Below are 12518 nucleotides of genomic sequence, written 5' to 3' on the forward strand. Positions count from 1 at the left end.
TAAGAGTGCATCGAGGTTTTTGTTTTAAAAATTCAGAATGATACTTAAAAGTACTCAGTGGAGAGAGCCACATTTGGGGTGAGGGAGGTCACGTTCCTAGACACCGTTGCATTTGATCCCTAGAGACATTCTTGAGTGTGAAAGTCACTGCTTAAAATCGGATTCTCCAATACATTCTGTGTTTAAACAAGAGTCCTGGTCAATATTAACCTCAGAAGTTTGGATTCAGAATATCTCCAGTTCTTGGAGGAGAGGATCGGAGACCATTACCCTGGCTAATTTGAAAAGGCATTCTTCCCCACAAGGGGCTGACATCGGCTCAACAGAGGTGGAGTTGTGAAATGCAAACCTGACACAGACGTCTTTGACAGGTCCCTGAGCGCAGATGGAAAGAAATCTGTCAGGCGAGCGTCTAAATATTTATATTGATGTTAGGAAAGCAACCTTGAATTTTTCAAGAGCCCCGCTGACAGAAAGATGCTTTGTTTCCTCTCATCAGACGTCTTTCGGAGGCATTTGAGAACGGAAAGCAGGGAGCATGGTAGTCATTTAGTTGGAAGGCTGTTGGGTTTATTTGTTTTTAAGTAGGAAGAATAGTTAGGTGGGGTGAATTTGGGGTTGATTGAGCGGGTCTCTGGACTTTGCTCAAGGGACCCCTCTACTTGGAACAGATACAGCACCCAGGGGCAAGGCCCCCCAAGTGGAAACCACGGCCTGGAAGATAGGGAACTGGACTGAGAGCCAGAAGATCTGAGTTCAAGTACCGGCTCCACTAATTCCCTCCCTTTGGTCCTGCCCAAGCAGCGAAATCCCGCCCCAAAGCCTGGTGCTGAACAAAGTGTCATACATGCCCTAATGATAATAATTGTGCTGTTTGTTAAATACCTACAGTTTGCTAAGCACTGGGGTAGGTACCACACTATCAGGTTGGACACAGTCCCTGTCCCACGCAGGGCTCACACCCTAAGTGGGAGGGAGAAGAGATATCGGATCTCCATTTTACAGTTGGGGCACAGGGAAATTAAGCAACTTGCCCAAGGTCACACAGCGGGCTAGCGGCAGAGCTGGGATTAGAACCCAGGTCTCCTAACTCCAGGTGCTGGTCTCTTGACACTAGGCCATGCTGCTCTCAATTATAATTGTGGTATTTGTTAAGCCCTTACTATATACCAGGCACTGTACTAAACACTGGGGTGACCCAATCCATGTCCCACATGGGGCCTCCCTGTCTTAATCCTCATTCTACAGATCAATCAATCAATCGTATTTATTGAGGGCTTACTGTGTGCAGAGCACTGTACTAAGCGCTTGGGAAGTACAAGTTGGCAACATATAGAGACGATCCCTACCCAACAGTGGGCTCACAGTCTAGAAGGGGGAGACAGAGAACAAAACCAAACATATTAACAAAATAAAATAGATATGTACAAGTAAAATAAATGGAGTAAGAAATATGTACAAACATATATACATATATACAGGTGCTGTGGGGAAGGGAAGGAGGTAAGGCAGGGGGGATGGAGGGGGGAGGAGGGAGAGAGGAAGGAGATGAAGGAACCACGACCCAGAGAAGTGAAGTGACTTGTCCAAGGTCACATAGCAGACATGTACAGTGCTTTGAACACAGTAAGCACTCAATACAGTTGAATGAATGAATGAAAGTGGCGGTTCAGGATTAAAACCCAGGTCCTTCTGACTCTCAAGCCTGTGCTGTATTCACTAAGCCATCCCGCTTCTCAAGACCGAAAGCCGAGTCCAGTTCCTTCAAGGGCTGCTTCCCCAGGTTGGGCAAAATGGGGTTTTGTCGCTGAGATAGCTACTTCCCACCACCCTCTCCTGCCCCGTAGCATGTCGTGTAGGGTTCCTGTAGACATAACAAATCTGGTGTCGGCTAACGAAAGGGGAAAGGGAGGTGAAGCTTTTGGCGCGGGAACAAATCACCTCATCCCAGATTTGGGCCGGGCCTGGCTTCTCCCTCATTGGATCCACTCCCTCCTCCTGGCCCGCCTCTGCTAGCCTCCTCTCATCCCTCTTCCGTCCCACCCAGAGCCACGTGCTTCTCTCTCCCAAAGACCGTCTCTGTGCCAGCTTTGCCCCCATCAAGGTGACGCATCAAATACCCCAGTCATCAGGTGGTATTTGAGAAGCAGCATAGGTAGCCCAGTGAAATACACTTGGGTCTGGGGGAGGGAGGTCAGGAGTCCTGGATTCTGATCTAGGCTCTGCCGCTTGTCTGCTGCATGACCTTGGGCAAGTCTAGGGGCCTCAGTTTCCTCATTTGTAAAATGGAGATTCAATATCAGGACTCCCTCTTTTTTAAACTGTGCCCCCTTATGGGACGGAGATTGGGTCTGACCTGGTTTTCTTGTATCTACCCCACACTTAGCACAGGGCTTGGCACAAAGTAAGCATTTAACCAGTATCACAGTTATTATCATCAATTGTATTTGAGTGCTTTTGTCACATAGGAAGCGCTTAACCAATATCACAATTATTATTATTCATTCATTCAATTGTATTTATTGAATGCTTACTGTGTGCAGAGCACTGTACTAAGTGCTTGGGAAGTACAAGTATTCATATTTATTGAGCGCTTAGTGCAGAGCACTGTACTTAACACTTGGGAGAGTACAACATAATAATGACACATTCCCTGCCCACAATGAGTTTATAGTCTAGAGACTGTATTTTGAAATAATACCACAATCACTATTGAACTCTTGTCACAGTGCAACAGTCGCAGGAGACATGTTGACGACGACGATGGTATTTAGAAGCAGCGTGGCTCGGTGGAAAGAGCACAGGCTTTGGAGTCGGGGTCATGGATTCGAATTCCAGTTCTGCCAATTGTCAGCTGTGTGACTTTGGGCAAGTCACCTAACTTCTCTGTGCCTCAGTTCCCTCCTCTGTAAAATGGGGATTAAGACTGTGAGGCCCCCGTGGGACAACCCGATCTCCTTGTAACCTCCCCAGTGCTTAGAACAGTGCTTTGCACATAGTAAGCACTTCATTATTATTATTATTATTTGTTAAGCGCTTACTTTGTGTCAAAGCACTGTTCTGAGCACTGGAGTAAATAAAGTTAATCATGTTGACCACAATCCCTGCCCAACATGGGGCTCACTGTCTTAATCCCCAATTCATAGATAAGGTAACGGAGACACAGAAATTAGTGATTTGCCCAAGGTCACACAGCAGACAAATAACGGACCTGTGCTTAGAATCCAGGGTCTTCTCACTCCCAGGCCCGGCTCTATCCACTAGGCCATGCTGCTTCCCTACCCACGAGATGCTTCCACTCTACTCATGCTTGACCAGAGCAATTTATGAGCTAATAGCTGCTCTGCTGGCAGGCAGGATGGGCTCCCCTCAGCCTCCAGCCCCAGGACAACTGGTAACCACCTCCCCGGCTGAGATGAGAGCACTTTGCTCCTTTACCGATAAACTTCTCACTGTGCCACGATCTAGCCAGTCTCACCGACAATCCCTAGCCCAGTCCTGCCTCTGGCCTGGAATGCCCTCCCACCTCAAATCCGACAAACAATTCCTCCCCCATCTCTTTCAAAGCCTTACTGAAGGCACATCTCCTCCAAGAGGCCTTCCCAGACTAAGCCTCATCTTTCCTCATCTCCCACTCCCTTCTGCATCACCCCGACACTCCCTTTGCTCTTCCCCCAACCCAGGCCCAGAGCACATATGTACATATCTGTAATTGTATTTATTTGTATTGATGTCTGTCTCCTCCCTCTAGACTGTAAGCTCATTGTGGGCAGGGAATGTGTCTGCTTATTGTTGTACTCTCCCAATCGCTTAGTACAGTATTCTGCACAGAGTAAGCACTCAAAAAATATGATCGAATGAATGAATGAATGAAAGGAGAGCAGGTGAGAACCGGATCCCAGCTCCACCTGCTCATACTGAACGCAACCGTCCCTGAGGGGGAAACCCTCAGTCTGGTTCAGGAGCTCCCAGGAGGGCTGCTGGGTTTGTGCAAGGCACTGAGGAAAAAATCCACCCGAGGAACCAGTTCAACTGGATGAGAGTGGGAAACAAACGGCTCACAAGGAAGACTTACCACCCACCACGAGGCTGCTCCAATGTCCTGCTGATTGGGCTTTTTCCAGTCTGCTGACGTTGACCTATCCAAGTCCCCTGAGATTTTATTTTGGGTGGGGGACAGAGTGCCCAGGCTGTCTCATAACACTTTTGGGCCAACCGGGCCTAATAGGGCCCAGTTCTTTCTCACAGCCGCTCCTGGGGAAAACGAATCATGCCTAGTGGATAGCACACAGGCCTGAAAGTCAAAAGGCCCTGGGTTCTAATTCAGGCTCTGCGACTTGTCTGCTGTGTCACCTTGAAAGAGCCACTTCACTTCTCTGTGCTTCATCTGTAAAATGGGGACTAATAATAATGATGGTATTTGTTAAGCACTTACTATGTGCCAGGCACTGTACTAAGCACTGTATTAAGACTGTGAGCCCCCCCTTCTGGGAGTCAGAAGGTCATGGGTTCCAATCCCAGCTCCATCTCTTGTCTGCTGTGTGACCCCGGGCAAGTCACTTCTAATAATAATAATAATAATAATAATTTTGGTATTTGTTAAGTGCTTACTATGTGCCAAGCACTGTTCGAGATACAAGGTAATCAAGTTGCCCCGCATGGGGCTCACAGTCTTAATCCCCATTTTCCAGATGAGGTAACAGGCACAGAGAAGTTAAGGGACTTGCCCAAAGTCACACAGCTGACAACTGGCCGGGATTATAACCCATGACCTCCGACTCCCAAGCCCGCGCTTTTTCCACTGAGCCACGCTGCTTCTCTTCTCTCTACCTCATTTACCTCATCTGTAAAATAGGGACTGAAACTCGGAACCCCAAGTGGGACAGGGATTATGTTCAACCAGATTATCTTGTATCTACCGCAACGCTTAGTACAGTGCCTGGCACATAGTAAGCGCTTAAGAAATACCATTACTATTATTATTATTATTACTATTATTATTATTATTAGCCCTGAGAGCTCATCTCCTCCAGGAGGCCTTCCCAGACTGAGCCCTTTCCTTCCTCTCCCCCTCGCCCCCCTCTCCATCCCCCACATCTTACCTCCTTCCCTTCCCTACAGCACCTGTATATATGTATATATGTTTGTACATATTTATTACTCTATTTATTTTACTTGTACCTAGCTATTCTATTTTATTTTGTTAGTATGTTTGGTCTTGTTCTCTGTCTCCCCCTTCTAGACTGTGAGCCCACTGTTGGGTAGGGACTGTCTCTATATGTTCCCAGCTTGTACTTCCCAAGCGCTTAGCACAGTGCTCTGCACACAGTAAGCGCTCAATAAATACGATTGATTGATTGATTGATCGATTGATTGATTATCGTTCCGAGAGCCGGCACTCTGGTGAAGGGGAGCGGTACTTTTAGACTGTGAGCCCACTGTTGGGTAGGGACTGTCTCTATATGTTCCCAGCTTGTACTTCCCAAGCGCTTAGTACAGTGCTCTGCACACAGTAAGCGCTCAATAAATACGATTGATTGATTGATCGATTGATTGATTATCATTCCGAGAGTCGGCACTCTGGTGAAGGGGAGCGGTACTTTTAGACTGTGAGCCCACTGTTGGGTAGGGACTGTCTCTATATGTTGCCAACTTGTACTTCCCAAGCGCTTAGTACAGTGCTCTGCACACAGTAAGCGCTCAATAAATACGATTGATGAGGATGATGATGCAGTTCCTCGTTAGGACCACAAAGGGGCGTTGCGGGTCCATCACATAGCCCCCGGGTGAAGTCCCCTGTACTGGACGGTCACGGGTGGGAGCTGAGGGCCTCGGTTCCCCTAGGCGAACGCACCCCTCTCCAGCCCAGACCCCCAGAACTCAGCAACGAGGCTGCATCCAGTTATCAAGGCCTAGCTAACTGTGTACTGTACTCTCCCCAGCGTTTAGAGAAGTGGTTTCATTCATTCAATCGTATTTATTGAGCGCTTACTGTGTGCAGAGCACTGCACTAAGCGCTTGGGAAGTCCAAGTTGGCAACATATAGAGACGGTCCCTACCCAACAGTGGGCTCACAGGGGGAGACAGAGGACAAAACAAATAGAATATGTACAAATAAAATAGAGTAATAAATACGTACAAACATATACAGGTGCTGTGGGGAGGAGAAGGAGTAAGGCGGGGGCTCAGTCTGGGAAGGCCTCCTGGAGGAGGTGAGCTCCCAGTAGGGCTTTGCACACAGTAAGCACTCAGTAAATACTACTGACCGAATGACTGACTGTCCCGGCTTTGGCTGGGGCAGGGGTTGCCCAGAACCCCCAGGAGAGGGGTGCAAACAAAACAGGGCCCAGGCCAGCGCTGTTTCATGTCCCAATGACTGTGAAGGGCATAATGATAATAATAATAATAATGATGGCATTTATTAAGTGCTTATTATGTGCAAAGCACTGTTCTAAGCGCTGGGGAGGTTACAAGGTGATCGGGTTGTCCCACGGGGGGCTCACAGTCTTCATCCCCATTTTACAGAAGAGGTAACTGAGGCCCAGAGAAGTTAAGTGACTTGCCCAACGTCACACAGCTGACAAGTGGCGGAGCCAGAATTTGAACCCATGACCTCTGATTCCAAAGCCCGTGCTTTTTCTACTGAGCCACGCTGCTTCCCCGAGGAGGAAGGGAATACACTCTCCTACCCCTCAGGGGATAAGAAATCAGAAGGACCTGGGTTCTAATCCCAGCTCCGCTGTGGGGCCTTGGACAAGTTACTTCACTTCTCTGGGTCTCGGTTACCTCATCTGTAAAATGAGGATTAAACTGTGAGCCCCATGTGGGACAGGGATTGTGTCTAACCGGATTACCTTTTATCAACCCCAGTGCTTAGAACAGTGCCTGGCACTTAGTAGGCATTTAACAAGTAATAACAATAATAATAACAACAATTATACAGTACTTACTATACCCTAAGCCAGTTCTAAGCGCTAGGGTAGACCCAAGATAATCAGGTCGAATGCATTCCCTGTCCCTCACTGGGATACACAGTCTAAGAAGGAGGGAGAACAGAGATTTAATTACCATTTTACAGATGAGGAAACTGAGGCCCAGAAAAATTAAGGCGCAGAACTCCCAGACACACAGGGCCTCTGAAGAGTGCAGGGAGTGGGGGGTGTGTGTGGAAATAGAGCCCCCCCACCATCCAGCAGGGACTAGGAAGAGGAGGGGGAAAGAGAGGAGGAGGAGAAGAATCCCCACATCCCACGGGAAATGTGAATGGAGAAGAAAGAAAGGTGGGAGGAGGTAGGGAAAATAAGAGCCCCCCAACCTCATAAGGACCGGGAAAGGTGAGAAGAAGGAGAGATTGGGGAGCATAAAAGGTTCAGTGAAAGGGGGGGAGTAGTGAGAATACAGAAGGACACCCGCATATAAGCATGCCCAGGGAGGATGTGGTTGTAATCAGGCCATTACAAGGCCCGTGACATTCATAAAGTGAGAGTGAAACTGAGAGCCCCACCCCGGGTACACTGACCATCTGTCATCCGGAGCAGCAGCCGTTGAAGGGGACACTCTCGGCCCCCCATATTCCCGAGAAGGACCCCCTAGGTCGTGTTGAAAAGGAGCTGGTTAGGAATTCCATAGGCCCTTCTAGCTCTGCTGACACGCTTCCATCACGAGCAGCTCATTAACTCCTCACTTATCTCTGGTTCCCTCTCTGCCCCCAGGCTTCCTGAATGGCAGAGCCCCGGCCCTCCCTATCTTCAAAGGCTTCCCAAAGCTGCTTCCTCCAGGAGGCCTTCCCTGAATGACCCCTCCTCCCAGGCCAGCTCACTTCTCCCCTCCTCCAGCCCCCTGAACACACCTGTCTGCCCTTTCACTCTCTCTCTCAGGATGATTGGCCTCCACTTGCTGCCACAAAATGGCTCTGGCTTTTCCCTGTTTTTCTCACACAGCTCTCCATGACTCTCCCTGTTAGATTGGAAGCTCCTCCAGAACAGGACTGTGTGTTACTCTTAGGGCATTTTCTCAAGAGTCTTGTACAGAGCCCCCACACACTAGGTGCTCAGTTCAGTACCCAGGACAAAATTCTACATACAGTTGGCCCCTAGTATAGTGTTTTGCACAAAGTAAGTGTCCGGTAAACATTGTAGACATAAAATGCACCCAATGCAGCACTTAGCATATGGAAGACACTAATACAGAGGTCAATTCCAATGGTAACTGTACTCTCCCAAGAGCTTAGTACAGTGTTCTGCACACAATAAGTGCTCCGTAAATACAATTGACCAACTGACTGACTCTAGGCTTGTAAGCTCGTTATGGGGAGGGGTTGTATTGCACGCTTTCCCACATGGGGCTCACGGTTTTAATCCCCATTTTACAGATGAGATAACTGAGGCACAAAGAAGTGGAGGTGACTTGTCCAAGGTCACACAGCAGACAAGAGGCAGAGTGGGGATGAGAACCAAGGTCCTCTAATTCCCAAGCCTGTGCTCTATCCACGAGGCTGAGCTGCTTCTGCACCTGTTGTGTGCGGGGTACTGTCCTGGGGTTCCTACGATGTGCAGAGCACTGTACTGAATGCTTGAAAGAGTGCAATGGATTCCATGTTTGTGTGTGTGTGTGTGTGTGTGTGTGTGTGTGAGAGAGAGAGAGAGAGAGAGGAGAGAGAGAGAGAGACCTAAGTGTTAGGGGGCCGCGAGTTCATTTTTTTAAATAATATTAAGCGCTTTCTATGTGTCAAACGCCATCCTAAGTGCTAGGGGGTGAGGGTGGGGTGTGTGTGTGTGTGCACACGTGTGTGTGTGTGACCTAAGTGATAGGGGGCTGTGAGTTCATTTTTTTATGGTATTTTAATTTAATTTAATTTAATGATGGCATTTATTAAGCACTTACTATATGCCATGCTCTGTTCTAAGTGCTGGGGAGGTTACAAGGTGATCAGGTTGTCCCACGTGGGGCTCACAGCCTTAATCCCCATTTTACTGATGAGGTAACTAAGGAACAGAGAAGTTAAGTGACTTGCCCAAAGTCACACAGCTGACAATTGGTGGAGCATTAAGCACTTGCTATGTGTCAAATACCATTCTAAGTGCTCAGGCAGGTACAAATTAATTAGATTGGACACAGTCCCTGCCCCTCATGGGGCTCCCAATCTACGTAGGAGGGAGAACAGAAGAACCGAGGCTCAGAGAAGTTAAGTGACTTGCCCATGGTCACACGGCCAGCAGTTGGCAGAGTCAGGATTAGAATGCAGAACCTCTGACTCCTAGGCTCCTGCTTTTTCCATGCTGCTTCCTAAGGGGGGTGCTGAGATGGAAAGCCCACTGTTGGGAAGGGACCATCTCTATAGGTTGCCAACTTGTACTTCCCAAGCACTTAGTACAGTGCTCTGCACACAGTAAGCACTCAATAAATACAGTTGAATGAATGAATGAATGAATGAATGAATGAATGGAGGTGGCGATAGAGTGGACGGCTTTCTTGGGGGCATGCTTACAGGTGTCTGATTTTCGCTTTTTAACCATTATTTAATAATGATGGTATTTGTTAAGAGCTTACTATGTGCGAAGCACTGTTCTAAGCACTGGGGGGATACAAGGTGATCAGGTTGTCCCCCTTGGGGCTCACAGTTTTAATCCCCATTTTAAAGATGAGGTAACTGGGGCACAGAGAAGTTAAGTGGCTTGCCCCAGGTCACCCAGCTGACAAGTGGTGGAGCTGGGATTCAATCTCATGACCTCTGACTCCCAAGCCTGCACTCTTTCCACTGAGCACCTACTGTGCATTGAGCATTTTACTGGATACCTACCGGGTGCAGAGGACTGTACTGGGGGCCTATCGTGCGCAGAGCAGCAGCGTGGCTCAGTGGAAAGAGCCTGGGCTTTGGAGTCAGAGGTCATGGGTTCAAATCCCGGCTCCGCCAACTGTCAGCTGTGTGACTTTGGGCAAGTCACTTCACTTCTCTGTGCCTCACAGTTACCCCGACTATATAATGGGGATTCAAACTGTGAGCCCCCCATGGGACAACCTAATCACCTTGTAACCTCCCCAGTGCTTAGAACAATGCTTTGCACATAGTAAGTGCTTAACAAATACCATCATCATCAGAGCACTGTGTCCGTCCGTCCGTCCCCCGGCCTCTATCTCTCTCCCTGTCACACTTCACCACAACCCAAGATGGCAATGACCAGACCCTGGGGGGAGAGAGCGGCTCTGGCCCCCCCAGCCAGACTCCCACTCTGCCCCTCTCTCCAAGTCCCCATGCTGAGCCCCCTCCCCACCCCCCTGCCAGCACAGGGAGGGAGGAGGGAGAGAGGATTTCTGAGCACGGGAAGGCTAAATCTCCCGCCGGACAGGAGCCTAGCCATTGGGAGCCATTTGAGTGGATAATATTGTTGTTTCAGAGCAAGTGGTTCCCAGGCTGGGGAGGAGACGGTGGTACTCCTGGGGCCCGAGAAAAGCTGCTCAGTAGAAGCTGAGAGTCCAGGGTGCCAGGGGATAATAATAATAATAGTATTTGTTAAGCACTTACAATGTGCCAAGCACTAGGGTGGATACAAGCAAATCGAGTTGGACACATTCCCTGCCCCACGGGGGGCTCACAATCTCAATCCCCATTTTACAGATGAGGGAACTGAGGCCCAGAGAAGTGAAGTGACTCATCCAAGGTCACAGAGCAGACATGTGGAGGAGCCGGGATTAGAATCCACAACCTTTTGACTCCCGGGCCCATGCTGTGTCTGCTATGTCATGCTACTATTGTATTGTACTTTTCCCAAAGTTTATGCAATATAATAAATCTAGTGGGCTTTTGGTAGATGCTACTATTACTATAAAACAGAGAAATGACATTCCCTGTTGTCAAGGAGTTTCCACTCTAACAAAAAAATTTACAACTGGAATAATCAGGATAAATGATGGAAGGTACTCTTGAATAAACATAAATGCACAGGGGCTGAGGATTGGTATAATAAGTACATAAAAGCGGAGATTTGATGAAGCCAAACACGAATCAAAATCAAGCAAATCAAGCAAACGAATCAAGCAAAAACTCCTCACTCTAGGCTGAAGCCCAGGGCTCTCCATCCCCTCACCCACTCCTACCTCACCTCCCTTCTCTCCTTCTCCAACCCAACCTGTACCCTCCGCTCCTCTGCTGCCGCTCACCTCCTCAATGGGCCTCATTCTCGCCCGTCCAGCCGTCAACCCCCGGCCCACGTCCTTCCCTTGACCTGGAATGCCCTCCCTCCACACATCCACCAACCTAGCTCTCTTCCTCCCTTCAAAGCCCTACTGAGATCTCACCTCCTCCAGGAGGCCTTCCCAGACTGAGCCCTCTTTTTCCTCTCCTCCTCCCCCTCCCCCCCGCCCTACCTCCTTCCCCTCCCCACAGCACCTGTATATATGTTTGTACAGATTTATCACTCTATTTATTTTACTTGTACATATTTAATATTCTATTTTGTTAATGATGTGCATATAGCTTTAATTCTATTTGTTCTGACGACTTTGACACCTGTCTACATGTTTTGTTTTGTTGTCTGTCTCCCCCTTCTAGACTGTGAGCCCATTGTTGGGTAGGGACCGTCTTTATATGTTGCCAACCTGTACTTCCCAAGCGCTTAGTACAGTGCTTTGCACACCGTAAGTGCTCAATAAATATGATTGAATGAATGAATCGTCTCCTGAATTTTGGTCTTTGCAAATAGTAACTGAACCATTGTGACTCGGTACACCCGTGTTGTCGCCATTGCGATGACTTCTCGCCAATACAACCTAATAACAAGAAGGGTATCAATTAAGTGCTCACTCTATGCAGAACACTGTGCTAAACTCGGGGGTGGCCACAAGATAGTCAGTTCAGACACAGTTTCTGTCCCACATAGGGTTCACAATCTGATAGGGAGGGAGAACAGGGATGGATCTTCTTCCCATTTCACACAAATAGAAGCACGTGCTTAACCTCTGATTTTTTATGGTATTTCTTAAGTGCTTGTTATGTGTTATCGACAAGTAGGAAGCAAAATTATGTACCAGGCATTGTACTAAGCACTTGGAATAGTGCCTGGCACGTAGTAAGTGCTTAACAAATAGCACTGTTATAATAATACTGATGGCATTTATTAAGCACTTACTATGTGCAAAGCATTGTTCTAAGTGCTGTGGAGGTTACAAGGTGATTGCGTTGTCCCACGGGGGGCTCACAGTCTTAATCCCCATTTTCCAGATGAGGGAACTGAGGCCCAGAGGAGTTAAGTGACTTGCCCAAAGTCACACGGCTGACAATCGGCAGAGCCGGGATTTGAACCCATGACCTCTGACTCCAAAGCCCGGGTTCTTTCCACTGAGCCATGCTGCTTCTTTATTATATTATTATTACTGAGCACTGGGGTAGATACCAGCTAGTCAGATTGGACACAGTACCTGTCCCACATGGAGCTCACATTCATCCCTGTTTTATAGATGAGAAAACTGAGGCCCAGAGAAGTGAAGTGACTTGTCCAAGGTCACACAGCAGACAAGGGGCA

This window comes from Tachyglossus aculeatus, chromosome 18 (genome assembly GCF_015852505.1).
Source record: "Tachyglossus aculeatus isolate mTacAcu1 chromosome 18, mTacAcu1.pri, whole genome shotgun sequence".
Classification (NCBI taxonomy): Eukaryota; Metazoa; Chordata; class Mammalia; order Monotremata; family Tachyglossidae; genus Tachyglossus; species Tachyglossus aculeatus.